The sequence below is a fragment of the Rhinoraja longicauda genome, chromosome 40 (assembly GCF_053455715.1).
Source record: "Rhinoraja longicauda isolate Sanriku21f chromosome 40, sRhiLon1.1, whole genome shotgun sequence".
In the NCBI taxonomy this organism is placed as follows: domain Eukaryota; kingdom Metazoa; phylum Chordata; class Chondrichthyes; order Rajiformes; family Arhynchobatidae; genus Rhinoraja; species Rhinoraja longicauda.
In genome coordinates this window covers 1,594,550-1,610,588 of record NC_135992.1, presented here as the reverse complement: position 1 = coordinate 1,610,588, position 16,039 = coordinate 1,594,550, and the positions used below count along the sequence as shown (strand labels likewise).

The window sequence follows — 16,039 nt, the reverse complement described above, 5'->3', positions numbered from 1 at the left end:
CCACACACTAACACTATCCTACACACAAGGGGCAATTTTTACATTTACACCAAATCCAATCAACCTACAAACCTGCACGTCTTTGGAGTGTGAAATCTCGGAGAAAACCCATGCAGGTCACGGGGAGAACGTACAAACTCCGTACAGACAGCGCCCGTAGTCGGGATTAAACCCAGGGTGTAGATTGTTGAACCATGTTCACGGTGGATCTCAAACTACTTCTCACGCTGCTAATCACACACGCGTGTATCACAACACGTATGTTGAATGATGTGGAGCTATGTGCATGGCTGTACCTGCTTGCAAGCCCAGCTTCCAGCGTATCCTGAGACCACGTGACACAAGGTCTATTGTGAAACCTGCTGTCCAGATCACACTGATGTACAACCTCCTGGGGTCCAATTACACAGAAAGAACCCCCTTGGCCTTCAAATCCATTTGGCTTTTCCCCTGAAAACATTAGTCAAATTCACGTTTTAAAAACCACATTTATCCCATGAAATGCCCAGGATTATTATTCATTGCTTCAGGTTTGGTAAAATATAAACACGCATGAACGTTTAGACAGCAGCGTGGGGTTTTGAAAAATATTTGTCAAACGCTCTCGGCTCTATTTTAGTTTAGTTCAGAGATAGGGCCCATCGGCCTACTGAGTCAGTGGCGATCCCTGCACACTAACACTACACTACCTTACACACACGAGGGGCAGGTTTTACATGTATACCCAGACAATTAACCCGCAATCCTGTACGTCTTTGGAGTGTGGGAGGAAACAGAAGATCTCGGAGAAAGCTCACGTGGTCACGGGGAGAGCGTACAAACTCCGTACAGACAGCGCCCGTAGTCGGGGTAGGACCTGGGTCTTTGGCACTCTGAGGCAGCAATTCTGCCACCGTGCCGCCCAATACACGTCACGCTGGTGTGCACAAAGCCACTGCCACACCACCAATCTAGCTCCTTCTAAAACTGCCCAATTATGTAGAGTGTCACTGGTTGTAACCGTGAGGTGTGATTCTAGGTAGGTGGGTGTTTTGTGTGGGGTACGGGTATGAGTTGTGTTGTTACTCACTAACCAGTGGGAGAATTTGATGTGCACCAACGTAACTCAGTTGGAAGGCTGACACAAAATGCCAGAGTAACTCAGCGGGTCAGGTGGCATCTCTGGAGCGAAGGAATAGGACACTCTCTCCTGACTGAAGAAGTGTCTTGGCCTGAAACGTCACCTACTCTTTATTTATCTCCTGGACCGTACAGTGGGTTGTGTTTCAACTGCACTCACCTGCAGGTAACGTCACCCCTCCTCCACCCCAGCTCCTGTCCATCCAACACACTCCAACACCTGCATTGACCGTCACCTGCCTCTCCACACCTGCCTCTCCACACCTGCCCACCCCCCCCCCCCCCCCTGCTGTACCCCCTGATTACTTGCCAAGCATTGTCCTGCCCCCTTCTCTTCCAGTTTTCTTTCTTTCCCCCTCCACTACAATCAGTCTCAAGAAGGGTCCCGACCCGAAATGTCATCTCCCCATGTTCTCCAGAGATGCTGTCTGACCTGCTGACTTGAATTGATTGACACAGCATAAAAACAGGCCCTTCGGCCCACCGAATCCATGCTGACCATTGATCACCCATTCACACTCGTTCTATGTTATCCCACTTTCTCATCCACTCCCGTCACACCAGGGCCAATGAACCCACAAACCCGCACGTCTTTGGGATGTGGGAGGAAACCGGAGCACCCGGAGGAAACCCACGCGGTCACGGGGAGAACGTGCAAACTCCACACAGACAGCACCCGAGACCAGGATGGAACCCAGGTCTTTGGTGCTTTGAGGCTGCCACTGTTCCATCCTGATCTCTCTTCTTGTAAACGTTCAAGTAATTGGAATTTCTAGCCAAGTTCCACTAATATTCAGCAGATTGGTGACTTTGGGTCAGTGTTAGAGTCTGGAGCTGTCTGAAGAAGGGCCTCGACCCGAAACGTCACCCATTCCTTCTCTCCAGAGATGCTGCCTGACCTGCCGAGTTACTACAACCTTTTGTGTCTATCTTGGGTTTACACCAGCATCTGCAGTTCCTGCCTGCACTTTGGAAAACACATGTATGTTGTAGAGACACCGATGTTGGGTAGTTGGTAACTGTGTGTGTGAGTGGTATCATCTGAGGAGAGTGATGGGAATGGGGTAGAATTTCATGGAGTTAGTGCAGGATCAGTGTGAACAGGTGCGTGATGTTTAGCGTGGGCGTGCTGGTTCCTGGGGCTTGTTCCTGTGCTGTAGGACTCTATACACAGGGCTCAGGTGGTCTGACCACACACGCTGACCTGGTCTTTGTTCCAGAGTAAAACTGAGCACCAGAGGTGCTAGAAATCATCTGAATCTCCCTCGGCTGAAACTCTCGGCTGGTTTCAGTCGACTGAATATTCTGTACTGAGCAAATGTTTCATTGTAAGACAGCCTGGACATCTGAGCGGAGGAGTCAGGGCAGTTTAAAAGATCGCGTGCAGGCAAGGCCTTGTTGGTTTTCAGGCCCAACAGCCTTAGCAGCAGGGAAAGGGAGTCAGGTGCTAGTGGAGCAGCCATGTTGAGAGGGGCCATGATGGAGAGGCCATGATGGAGCGGCCATGTTGAGAGGGGCCATGTTGGAGAAGCCATGTTGAGGAGGGCCATGATGGAGCAGCGATTTTGAATGGGGCCATGTCGGAAAGGCCATGTTGGAGCAGCCATGTTGAGAGGGGTCATGATGGAGCAGCCATGTTGAGAGGGGTCATGTTCGAGCAGCCATGTTGAGAGGGGCAATGTTGAGATGGACTATGTTGGAGCAGCCATGTTCGGGCAGCCATGTTGAGAAGGGCCATGTTGAGATGGGTCACGATGGAGCAGCCATGTTGAGAAGGGGCCATGATGGAGCAGCCATCTTGAGAGAGGCCAGGTTGGAGCAGCCATGTTGAGAGGAGCCATGTTGGAGCAGCCATGTTGAGAGGGGTCATGTTGGAGCAGCCATGTTGAGAGGGGTCATGTTGGAGCAGCCATGTTGAGAGGGGTCATGTTGGAGCAGCCATGTTGAGAGGGGTCATGTTGGAGCAGCCATGTTGAGAGGGGTCATGTTGGAGCAGCCATGTTGAGAGGAGCCATGTTGGAGCAGCCATGTTGAGAGGAGCCATGTTGAGAGGAGCCATGTTGGAGCAGCTATGTTGAGAGGGGTCATGTTGGAGCAGCTATGTTGAGAGGGGCCATGTTGAGAGGAGCCATGTTGGAGCAGCCATGTTGCGAGGGGCCATGTTGGAGAGGACCATGTTGGAGCAGCCATGTTGAGAAGGGTCATGTTGGAGCAGCCATGTTGAGAGGGGTCATATTGAGAGGGGCCATGTTGGAGTGGTCATATTGGAGCAGCCATGTTGAGAGGGGCCATGTTGAGAGGGGCCATGTTGGAGCAGCAATGTTGAGAAGGGAAGCCCTGTGGTAGATGTGATGCTGTACATCAAACAGTGGGTCAAACTGGCGGCTTTGGTGAGGAGAGCACAGAGTCATAGTACGGACAAGCAAAGGCATTGAAGGTGTATTTCTTCTTTGGTCCATCAGATTTATTTGTCAGTGTGTACTAAGAAGACAGCTGTGGCAGTCAGTGGAGTGGTTGCTGCTCCTGCCAGATGTGAGAGGTCAGGAACAGATTTGTGCACAGATGTGTAGGCAGATGTTGTCGCAGTAGGTGCCTCTTTAACTTCCCCAGTATGGGCTCGGACCTCCTTAGTGCAAGGGGCTGAGAGGGGGCAGAATGTGTGAGTGTCCATGCGGGTTTGATGAAAGAGTATTGGAGAGTCCAGCTCAAGGAGGGGCCTTGCTGGGTCTTGTGTTGGGAACTGAGCCCGGACCGGTGACTGGTGTTTCAGTAGGAGAGCAGTTAGGTAAAAGTGGTCACAACAACCTTCCACCTGATTATGAATAAGGATGAATCAGGACATGGGGATAAGGTCCTGCCTTGGAGCCAGGCAGATGGAGTCGGGCAGATGACAGCATTACTAGGCAGTAGCTAGAGAGACTCTAGAGGGAGCAGTTGTTGTTGGGTCAGCCTACATCTGACACGTGGGAGTTGTTTAAAGAACAGCTGACCAGAGTTCAGGACTGGGGTGTTGCAGTCAGGAGGACGGGCAAGGAGATCAAGGAGGAAGGGAACCTTGGATGATCAAAGAGGTGGTAAACATGGTCAAAAAGGAAATGGATGTAAGGTTTCGGACGATGAAGCCGGGAGGGCCTTTGAGAAATATAAAGAGAAAGGAACTATGGAGAGCCAGAAGGAGCCATTAAACGTCACTGGCGAGTGGAATTCAAGAGAATCCAAAGGCTTTTTATACTTGCGTTTTATACCGCGAGGTGGTGCAGCAGTAGAGTTGCAGCTTTACAGTGCTTACAGCGCCGGAGACCCGGGTTCGATCCTGACTACGGGTGCTGTCTGTACGGAGTTTGTACGTTCTCCCCGTGACCTGCGTGGGTTTTCTCCGAGATCGTCGCTTTCCTCCCACACTCCAAAGACGTACAAGTTTGTAGGTTAATTGACTTGGTGCAAATGTATAAATGTAAAATTGCCCCTAGTGTGTGTAGGATAGTGTTAATGTGCGGGGATCGCTGGTCAGGTGAGACTCAGTGGGCCGAAGGGCCTGTTTACGCGCTGTATCTCTAAAACTAAAACTAAAACCAAGTGGGTAACTGCAGAGAAGGTAGGACTGCTCAAGGGAAAAGGAGGGAATTTATGTTTGAAGTAAGAATATGAATTAAGAATTATGATAATTATGAATTATAAGAATATGAAGTAAAAATTTCAAGTAAGAATTAGTGTATAAAATCATGATAGGAATAGATGCACAGAGTCTCTTGCACAGAGTAGGAGAATCGTGGACCAGAGGACATAGGTTCAAGGTGAAGGGGACAAGATTTAATAGGAATCTGAGGGGTAACCTCTTCACACAGAGGGTGGTGGGTGCATGGAACAAGCTGCCAGAGGAGGTCGTTGAGGCTGGGACTATCCCAACGTTTACGAAACAGTTAGACAGGTACATGGATAGGACGTTTGGAGGGATATGGGCCAAACGCAGGCAGGTGGGACTAGTGTAGCTGAGATATGGTGGCAGGTGTGGGCAAGTTGGGCCGAAGGGCCCGTTTCCACGCTGTATCACTCTATGACTCCATGTCGGCAAGATACTAAATGAGTATTTGCATCTGTATTCACCAAGGAGAAGGACATGGAACACAATGAGATTAGTACAGGTGTCAGGGTTATGAGGAGAAGGCAGGAGAATGGGGTTTGGAGGGAGAGATAGATCGGCCATGATTGAATGGCGGAGTAGACTTGATGGGCCGAATGGCCTAATTCTACTCCTATTCCTTATGACCTTCTGAGATCAGTGTGGCGTACACTAATCTGCTGGGCATTTTGAAATCAAGAAGGAGGTGGTGTGGGGGTGGGCACTGCAATAAAGTGGCTGTCTTCAGGGACTGATTGGATCTATCCCAGGTTATAGAGAGATGCAAGAGAGAAGATTTTTGCACAGGAGAGGCCCCAAAGTACTGGGGAGTCACTTTTATTCCTTTGTTTGAGAAGGCACGTAGAGGGAATCCAGGAAAGTATAGGCCGGGTCAGTGGGAGGGAAACTATTTGAGAGGATTCACATAGTTCCCATGTTGTATTGCTGTATGTTGTATGTTAACGTGTGTCAGTGTTTGTGGTAAATAATTGATTCATTGTTTAGACTGATTAGATTTGTGACAGCGAAGAGGTTTGCCAACTGTCCCGTATTTTAGCCGGGACGTCCCATATTTTAGCCGGGACGTCCCATATTTTGGGCTAAATTGGTTTGTCCCCGTATGGGACCGCCCTTGTCCCGTATTAGTAGGGGGTTGCCAACTTCCTCACTCCCAAATAAGGGACAAAGGGTGACGTCACCGCCCCACGTGACCTCACCCAGCCAGCGGCCACGTGCTCCCGCTCCACCAATGGCGGCCGCCATTGGTGGAGCGTGAGCACGTGGCCGCTGGCTGGGTGAGGTCACGTGGGGCGCGGGGGCGGTGACGTCACCTCGTCCCTTATTTGGAAGTGAGATAGTTGGCAACCCCTAGTTACATTGCACTTTATTTTCAAATGATTTGATGAGTGAGAAAAAATAAGGTAAGATTTTATTTTCGATGTCGTGCCGATATTGGGTTGTAAATATTACATAATATCGAATTACGGCACTTAATTTAGTTTAGAGATAGACTTGCCGAACCATCTTGTTTAGTGACGCTTTACTCCAGCTTCTTCTATCAACACCTGGATAGAGTAGATGTGGAGAGGATGTTTCCACCAGTGGGAGAGTCTAGGACCAGAGGGCGCAGCCTCAGAATTAAAGGACGTACCTTCAGAAAGGAGACGAGGAGGAATTTCTTTAGTCAGAGGGTGGTGAATCTGTGGAATCCATTGCCACACAAGGCTGTGAAGGCCGTCAATGGATATTTGTATGGTGAAGATGTTCTCCAGAGATGCTGCCAGACTCACTGAAATACTCTGGCACTCTCTGCCCTGTGTTTAATATTGTGTCGTGATTAAATGGTTGAATGGTCTCCAAATTTGAGGAAGGACATTCTTGCTATTGAGGGCGTGCAGCGTAGGTTCATGAGGATAATTCCCGGAATGGCGGGACTGTTGTATGTTGAAAGACTGGAGCGACTAGGCTTGTATACACTGGAATTTAGAAGGATGAGAGGGGATCTTATTGAAACATATAAGATTATTAAGGGATTGGACACGTTAGAGGCAGGAAACATGTTCCCAATGTTGGGTGAGTCCAGAACCAGGGGCCACAGTTTAAGAATAAGGGGTAGGCCATTTAGAACGGAGATGAGGAAAAACTTTTTCACTCAGAGAGTTGTGAATCTGTGGAATTCTCTGCCTCAGAACGCAGTGGAGGCCAATTCTCTGGATGCTTTCAAGAGAGAGCTAGATAGAGCTCTTAAAGATAACGGAGTCAGGGGGTATGGGGAGAAGGCAGGAACAGGGTACTGATTGAGAATGATCAGCCATGATCACATTGAATGGCGGTGCTGGCTCGAGGTGCCGAATGGCCTCCTCCTGCACCTATTGTCTATTGTCTATTGAGAGATATGGAAGTGTGGCTCTGGGATAAAGTAGTGGAACAGCGTGATATTGAAGTAGGAAGAATGACAGGGAGGTGGAATGGGTTGATGATGGGGATAGGAGTAAGTGAAGGCAGATACAAGACGCTGGAGTAACTCAGCGGGACAGGCGGCATCTCTGGAGAGAAGGAATGGGTGACGTTTCGTGTGGCTTCAGTGATGTAGTGGACGATGTTGTCTGGCAGCACAGCGAGGTTTATGTGAAAGGGGAACTGATTACAAGGCAGGGTGCAGTATTGTGGAGGAGCACTGTGTAATACAAGGACAACATGGGTAGGTGAGACAACAACAACAACTGGTATTAGTTTGTTATTGTCACAGGTACAGAGACAGAGTGTAGAATATTGCTTTGGCCTGGAGAGAGTGGATGTGGAGAGGATGTGTCCACAGGTGGGAGAGTCTAGGACCAGAGGCCACAGCCTCAGAATAAAAGGACACACCTTTACAAAGATGAGGAGGAAAATTCTTTAGTCAGAGGGTGGTGTGTGGAATCCATTGCCACAGACTGCTGTGGAGGTGAAGTCATTGGGTATTTTTAAGGCACATATTGACAGATTCTTGATCAGTACGGGTGTCAGGGGTTATGGGGAGAAGGAAGGAGAATGGGGTTAGGAGGGAGAGATAGATCAGCCTTGATTGAATGGTGGAGTAGGCTCAATGGTCCGAATGGCCACCTTCCCCTCCTATGACTCTGCGTGCTGTTCAGGCAGATCACACAATAGAAGAGTAAAGTCGTGCCACACACAACCACAATGTAGTGAAACAAAGCAGAGTCCAACAATATATTGAGGCAGCGACAGAGAAAGTGCATAGTAAAAAAAAGTGCAAGAGCCACAAGGAGGTAAATTGAGAGATCGGGAATGCACTCTTAATAAATGAGAGGTTCGTTCACTCGTCTGTTAACAGCGGGGAAGAAGCTATTCTTTAATCAGGTGGTATGTGCTTTCAAGCTTTTGAATCTTTTGAAGCTTTAGAGAGGGGGGAAGGTTTAAAAAAAACAGCCTGGCCCCACACTAGTGAAGCTGAACCTCCATAACTGCACAGTCCATCTTCACAGCATTCAGTGCAAAACCTGCACAAAGATTATACAAAGCTATAGAAGGAGCTTTGAGAGAGAGAGCATTTGAAAGTGTAGTCTGGGTTTGATGAAGTCATGGAGTTAGGACTCAATGAGAGGAAGGTGAAGCTTCAAGCTGTGAAATGGAGAGAGACGGGTGACATGGAGAGAGACGGGTGGTATGGAGATTGCGTGATATGGAGACGGTGATATCAAGAGGGGTGATATGGAGACGGGTGGTATGGAGATTGCGTGATATGGAGACGGTGATATCAAGAGGGGTGATATGGAGACGGGTGGTATGGAGATTGCGTGATATGGAGACGGTGATATCAAGAGGGGTGATATGGAGAGAGAGATGGTGATATGAAGAGAGGGGTGATATGGAGAGAGACGGGTGGTACGGAGATTGCGTGATACGGAGAGTGGATAATATGGAAAGAGACTGTGATATGGTGATGGGTGATATGGAGAGACTGAATGATATGGAATGAGACTGGTGTGATGGAGAGAGGCAGGTTTTATGGAGAGAGGGTGATATGGAGAGGGATGGTGATATGGTGAGAGATTGGGTGATATGGAGAGAGACGGTGATGTGGAGACAGTGATATGAAGAGAGGGGTGATATGTAGAGGAACGGGTGATATGGTGAGAGATTGGGTGATATGGAGAGAAACGGTGATATGGTCGGACCATGATATTGAGAGGCCGAGAGCTTTGACAAGATGGATGTTGGCGGAGCACTAGATGGAATGGAGTGAGACTAGATGGAATGGAGTGAGCCATAATGGAGACCAGGCTGCTTAGCTGTGTGTGGTGTCTGGGTAAATGTCTAAGAGCCAAAACGTTAAAGTTACAGCAGGCAAGGCTAAAGCACATTAGCAGAAAACACAAAGCAGAACGTTGGTACACAATGTCCATGGTGCCGCAGAATCATTTGACCCACGTTCCTTCCACTGGGTGTTTTTGTCACGAGGTTCGTCCTTAATACTTTGATATCTGTGGTGTTTGAATTTCCAGTTCACGGGTTAAATGTTCCCAAGTTGATTGCCGATGTTTGTGCTTTGTATCTGGTTGGCCTGAGTTTAGCTGTCATGAATCTTCCACTTCGGACGCCAACACTGGGGTCTGTACACGCACGCCAACACTGGGGTCTGTACACGGCCCCCAACACTGGGGTCTGTACACGGCCCCCAACACTGGGGTCTGTACACGCACGCCAACACTGGGGTCTGTACACGGCCCCCAACACTGGGGTCTGTACACACCAACACTGGGGTCTGTACACATGGACCCAAACACTGGGGTCTGTACATGCCAACACTGGGGTCTGTACACGCACGCCAACACTGGGGTCTGTACACGCCAATACTGGGGTCTGTACACGCACGCCAACACTGGGGTCTGTACACGGCCCCCAACACTGGGGTCTGTACACGGCCCCCAACACTGGGGTCTGTAAACGCACGCCAACACTGGGGTCTGTACACGCCAACAATGGGGTCTGTACACGCCAACACTGGGGTCTGTACACGCACGCCAACACTGGGGTCTGAACACGCACGCCAACACTGGGGTCTGTACACGCCAACACTGGGGTCTGTACACGCCAACACTGGGGTCTGTACACGCACGCCAACACTGGGGTCTGTACACGGACCCCAACACTGGGGTCTGTACACGCCAACACTGGGGTCTGTACACGCACGCCAACACGCTGGAAGTTAAATTACAGAAGCAATTTAAAAGCTTCCGTACACTCATGGGCAGAGCAGCGAAACTTCTTCAGACCCGACCGTGTTCTGGAGGCCAATAAGATGAGCTCTCCCCATCTCCATCCCTTGGTCCTGGTAAGATGCTAAGTTCAGGTTCTGGTTGTCCAATCAATCCCTGGCCTTGGGTGGGTCTGATCAACACACGGATCTCAAGTGGTCAAAAACATTTCATGTGTATTGTCATGAATGTGGGCGGTAATGAGTTAGTAATAGATTATTCTTACCACGGTCAATTTGTTTTCTTTCACCAGTAGTAACTGAGAGTGTTAGAGGGTAGTCACAACTACCTGACTGTGATGGGGTGGGCGAGACGGCTAGTTTCATTCACAGAATGTGGACTAAATACCCAACTAGGGTTAAGATAATGTGAAGATAGACACAAAATGCTGGAGTAACTCAGCGGGTCAGGCAGCATCTCAGGAGAGAAGGAATGGGTGACGTTTCGGGTCGAGACCCTTCTTCAGACTGAGGAAGGGTCTCGACCAGAAACGTCACCCATTCCTTCTCTCCAGAGATGCTGCCTGACCTGCTGAGTTACTCCAGCATTTTGTGAAATAAACATTAGCTTAATGACACTAATCGCAGGTGGGTAATGTCCTCCCATAAATCAGAATAGAATTGGCTTTGACCTGAAAAGTCCTTCCCGTTCTCATTTGCCAGGTTAGCTTGTAAATCCTTGTACCTGAAAGGTTGAGTCCGTGGGTGATTTACAGCCAAGCCACAGTCAATTGCATTTCTGCAACAGGAGGAAATTCACAATTAACTTCAGAAAAGTGTCTGCAAAGTGGACTCAGAATCTGTTCAATTCATTTCAAGACCACCGCAAGGCCAACGTTTTAGGGCCTCGTCCTAAGTCATCCCAATACCGAGTGGCATTTCTGAGTCCTGTTACGGAGAGACAGTCTGAAGAAGGGTCTCGACCCCAAACATCACCTATTCCTTTTCTCCAGTCAGAGAGTTGTGAATCTGTGGAACTCTCTGCCTCAGAAGGCAGTGGAGGTCAGTTCTCTGAATGCATTCAAGAGAGAGCTAGATAGAGCTCTTAAGGATAGCGGAGTCAGGGGGTATGGGGAGAAGGCAGGAACGGGATACTGATTGAGAATGATCAACCATGATGACATTGAATGGCGGTGCTGGCTCGAAGGGCCGAATGGCCTACTCCTGCACCTATTGTCTATTGTCATACAACTTTATTTATCCTGGAGGGACATTGGTCAGCCACCAGGCAAAAGATAAAGTCACAAGGCATTGAGAGTGTCGTGTGCATTATAATAATAATAATGACATTTAAGTGGCCAGTTATTGCACAGCACATTTGTATTATTGCACAAACACGAAATTAAATTATTGGATGGAAAAATCCAGGATGAGAGGGGAGGGAGTCAGTCTCAGTCGACCCCACGACAGATGGGGGAGGAGTTGTACAGTTGCGTAGCCACAGGGAAGAAGGATCTCCTGTGGCGTTCGTTCTGTGCTGCATCTTGCTGGGACCAGTCTGTTGCTGAAGGTGCTCCTCAGGTTGGCCAGTGTGTCATGGAGGGGGTGAGCTGTAATGTCCAGGATGCCCTGCAGTTTGAGGAGCCTCCTCCCCTCTAAGACCACCTCCCGTGAACCCAACTCCACTCAGAGTGCAGGTGAGGCACAGCATTCCCTCCAACAAGAAGAGACCACTTTTGCATCTGATGCTGGATGTGTCCTTGGCAGAACCTGACTTGTGTATGAAGATCTCCAGCCCCAATACTCAGTGACTGAAATCACATCCCTTGCGACCATGTGCTCTTAATTTAATATTGTTGACTATCATTGATGTGTTCTTTAGATATCAAAATCTCAAGTTGCCAAGTTTGTGTTCTGAGGATTCCTGCACAACACGTGGCATATTCAGTGAGGATTGTTGTACAGTTGTTGTACGTCCCCGTTTATCCTTTATTTGTAAAACAAAATGGTGCATTTATCATGGATGTATTTTCAGTGTGGACACATGTAATTCCTGTACTGTGGTAGAGTGGATTGTCCAGATATTGTTTTAACATCTATGACTTTCTGCAATAAAATAACACAAATAAACTGCCACGAAATCATGTACAGAGTGTGCAATACTTTAAGATTTATGCTAAGAGAGTCATTTAAATAATTGGTAATCCAAAAGCAATTTGGATCCTCCACATCCCCTACAAGTATTGATTTCTCTAACTTCAGGTAACCCTTTCATCCCCTCTCTCTCCATCCGTTCCCCACCCAAGTCGTACGAGCTTCAAAGTTGTCTTGTGGAGTCTCATTGTCTGTAACTTGTTTTCACCTAGCCCACAGCCAGCAATGGCCTGTTTCTTTTATCATCGTTACTTCTGTGCATATCTTTCATTCGTTTGTTCTATATATAATCATTGTCTATATCTCTCGTTTCACTTTCCCCCGACGTTCAGTCTGAAGAAGGGTCTCGACCCAAAATGTCACCTATTCCTTTTCCCCAGAGATGCTGTCTGACCTGTTGAGTTACTCCAGCTTTTTGTGTCAATCTTTGCGATTGATATCCTTGCCAATCTTCCAGCATCTGCAGCAGACTGACAGATGAATGAGGCTCCCTGTGTAGAAATCTTGTCTGGGGATTTTAAGTAGTTTACACAAACTGCATGGAAACACGACCACCGTGTCCACGCTGACCATCGGTCCCCGTTCACACGAATTCTATCTTCTCCCACTTACTCATCCACTCCGCGCACACTCAGGGCAATTTACAGAAGTCCAATAAACGTACAAACCCACACGTCTTTGGGATGTGGAAGGAAACCGGAAGAAAACCGGGAGAACGTGCAAACTCCACACAGACACTTTGTGTCCGTGGAGGGGGGGCTCCTGCAGCCGACCTTGAAGCCTCTGGTAATGCCTCCAGCACCTTAGCTTAGTTTAGAGATACAGCGTGGAAACAGGCCCTTCGGCCCACCGAGTCCGCGCCGACCAGCGATCCCCGCAAACTAACACTACACTACACACACCAGGGACAATTTACAATTCTACAAAGCCGATTAACCGACAAACCTGCACGTCTTGGAGTGTGGGAGGAAACCGGAGCACCCGGAGAAAACCCACGCAGGTCACGGAGAGAACGTACAAACTCCGTGCAGGCAGCACCTGTAGTCAGGATCGAACCCGGGTCTCTGGTGCTGTGAGGCAGCAACTCCCCCACCGCGCTGGCACTGGTGGCTGCAGGAGCCACTCTGGGACACAGAGATGGCCAGTGGATGTTGGTTCGTGGGAACCAGTACATCGAGCGTGAGGGCTGACCAGACTTTGGACTTTTGAACAATGGCGCCAAAAATGGAGTGGCATGTGTGACACATAACGCACTATTGACACAACTACTGGGTGAACCTGGGTCTCTGGTGCTGTGAGGCAGCAACTGTGCCACGCTAAATGACAAAGAGAAACAGAACTCTTTATTCTGCCAACAAGTGCCTTTACTTGACGTTGGATGGCAGTAGGTAAACCCTAACACTCAGGAATGTTTCCTATCCCTTCCCAGGCCACAGGTTGAACCCTGTTTAGGCTCACCGCCATCTACAAACGCCAACCGCTGACAATCTCCCACCGCGGTCAGTCTGAAGAAGGGTCTCGACCTGAAACGTCACCCATTCCTTGTCTCCAGAGATGCTGAGTTACTCCAGCATCTTGTGCCTATCTCCGGTGATTGGCCAGGTCACCCTTCCCCTGACCGCAGTGGCTGTTGTGTGGTAGCTGAGGGTTCGTCACTCGAGGGTGAAACCCCACTGCCGTAAACAATAGAATTCACTCCGCTCTGCTTCACTGGCCAAGGCAACAATGGTCATACAGTCAACTGCAATTGGAGAATTCAGTGTTCACACCGTTCCGTTGTAAGCTACCCAGGGGAGAGCAGAGGTACTGTTTGTCCAATCTGCATGTGGCCTCACACTGTACAGAGGCATCGAGTGACACAGTGTGGAAACAGGCCCTTCATAGAGTGATACAGTGTGGAAACAGGCCCTTCATAGAGTGATACAGTGTGGAAACAGGCCCTTCATAGAGTGACACAGTGTGGAAACAGGCCCTTCATAGAGTGATACAGTGTGGAAACAGGCCCTTCACAGAGTGATACAGTGTGGAAACAGGCCCTTCATAGAGTGACACAGTGTGGAAACAGGCCCTTCATAGAGTGATACCATGTGGAAACAGGCCCTTCGGCCCAACTTGCCCACACCAACCAACATGCGCCAGTTACCCTTGTCCCACTTTCCTGCGCTTGGTCCATTCCACTCCAAACCTGCCCTATCCATGTACCTGTCTAACTGTTTCTTAAACGTTGGGACAGTCCCAGCCTCAACTACCTCCTCTGGCAACTTGTTCCATGCATCCATCACCCTTTGTGTGAAAAAATACCCCTCAGATTCCTATTAAATCTTTTCCCCCTCACCTTGAACCCGTGTCCTCTGGTCCTCGATTCCCCTACTCTGGGCATATATATAATAGCACTGCTCAGATCAGTACCTGGCAGTTACAATGGACCACTGGCCAATACACCACCGCCTGTGGTGGTAGCAGATAGGGCCGTGGTGTTTGAGAGGTTTTTAGATAGGCATATGGATATGCAGGAAGTGGAAGGATGAAGGGTTACAGGGAGAAGGCAGGAGAATGGGGTTGAGAGGGGAAAAATAGATCAGCCATGATCGAGTGGTGGATTAGATTTGATGGGCCAAATGGTCAAATTCTGCTCCTCTGTCTAATGGTCTTACAGTCATAATGCACAAATATTCTTGTATTTGCCCAGGCAGATAACAGTTGGTCTTGGCATCATGCTGTGCATGGACACTGTGGGCCGAAGGGCCTGTTCCTGTATTGTTCTGTTATAGAACAGCATCTGTCCCATGATATCCACCGTGCTGTTCTCTGCTTAATGTCTGCTTCTCGCAAGAGAGATAACTGGAATGTGTGAAATGCAGGAATATCTTGTGTATTATGGCCACAAGACCTTAAGACATTGGAGTAGAATTTGGCCATTCAGCCTGTGAAATCTTTCTCCACCCCATTCTCCTGTGTTCTCCCCGTAAACGTTGATGGCCATTCAAATCTAGAACCTATCAACCTCTGCTTTAAAAATACCCAATAACATGGCCTCCACAGCCACCTGTGGCAATTAATTCCACAGATTCACCATCCTCTGGCTAAAGAAATTCCTCCTTGTCTCCTTTCTAAAGGTACGTGCTTTTATTCTGAGGCTGTGCCCTCTGGTCCTAAACTCTCCCACTAATGGAAACATCCTCTCCACATCCACTCCATCCAGGCCTTTCACTGTTCAGTAGGTTTCAATGAGGTTCTCCCTCCATCCTTCTAAACTCCAGCGAGTACAGGCCCAGAGCCATCGAATACTCTCATACACTAACCTAATCATCCCCAAGATTATTCTCGTAAACCTCCTTTGAACCCTCTCCAATGCTAATACATCCTTCCTCAGATTTGGGGCCCAAAACTGCTCCCAATGCTCCAAATATGGCCTCACCAGCGCCTCGTAAATCCTCAGCATTGCATCCTTGTTTTTATATTCTAGTCCCCTCGAAATGAATGCTCACTTTGCATTTGTCTTCCCTGCCACTGACGCGCCCTGCAAATTAACCTTTTGGGAATCCTGTCTGCCCTGCTGAGTTACTCAAGCATTTCATGTCTGTCTTTGAAATAAAATTGGCCTCAGTGTTTTCTTGGCTGACAGCCTTGCCCCTGAGTCAATTAACAATGCTCTGCAGACATACTCAAACATCCAGTGGGATATGGGAGGCTGTTTGTTTTAATCATTGCCCATTCTCCTAGAATAATTCGATCACTATTTTCTAGGTCACTGAAAGACTGACACATATGAGTTCATTAAGGATTAAGTCTGAGAATAAAATATCACTGACATGTTTTCTTAGCATAAAGTCACAGGAAGTCTCAGACACACTACAAGGTGCGTATATTAAACAATTAAATCAAAGTTCAAAAATGGGATCTTGTGCTTTTAGTGAGGCTTGTACACTTCCAAGTGTTTGTTCCTAGTG

General features: G+C 48.5%; 1 protein-coding gene across 1 annotated transcript in view; it reads left to right on the top strand.

Annotated features, from left to right (window-relative positions):
* The window catches only part of LOC144611314 (neuronal-specific septin-3-like), a 68,416-nt gene extending 56,348 nt beyond the window's left edge, over positions 1 to 12,068 (top strand). The window contains 2 exon segments of the mRNA XM_078430360.1: positions 1 to 5,932; positions 6,039 to 12,068. The exon segment at positions 1 to 5,932 is cut by the window's left edge and continues 423 nt beyond it. The gene's annotated coding sequence lies outside the window, so the exon portion shown is untranslated.
* Positions 12,069 to 16,039: the final 3,971 nt, after the last annotated feature.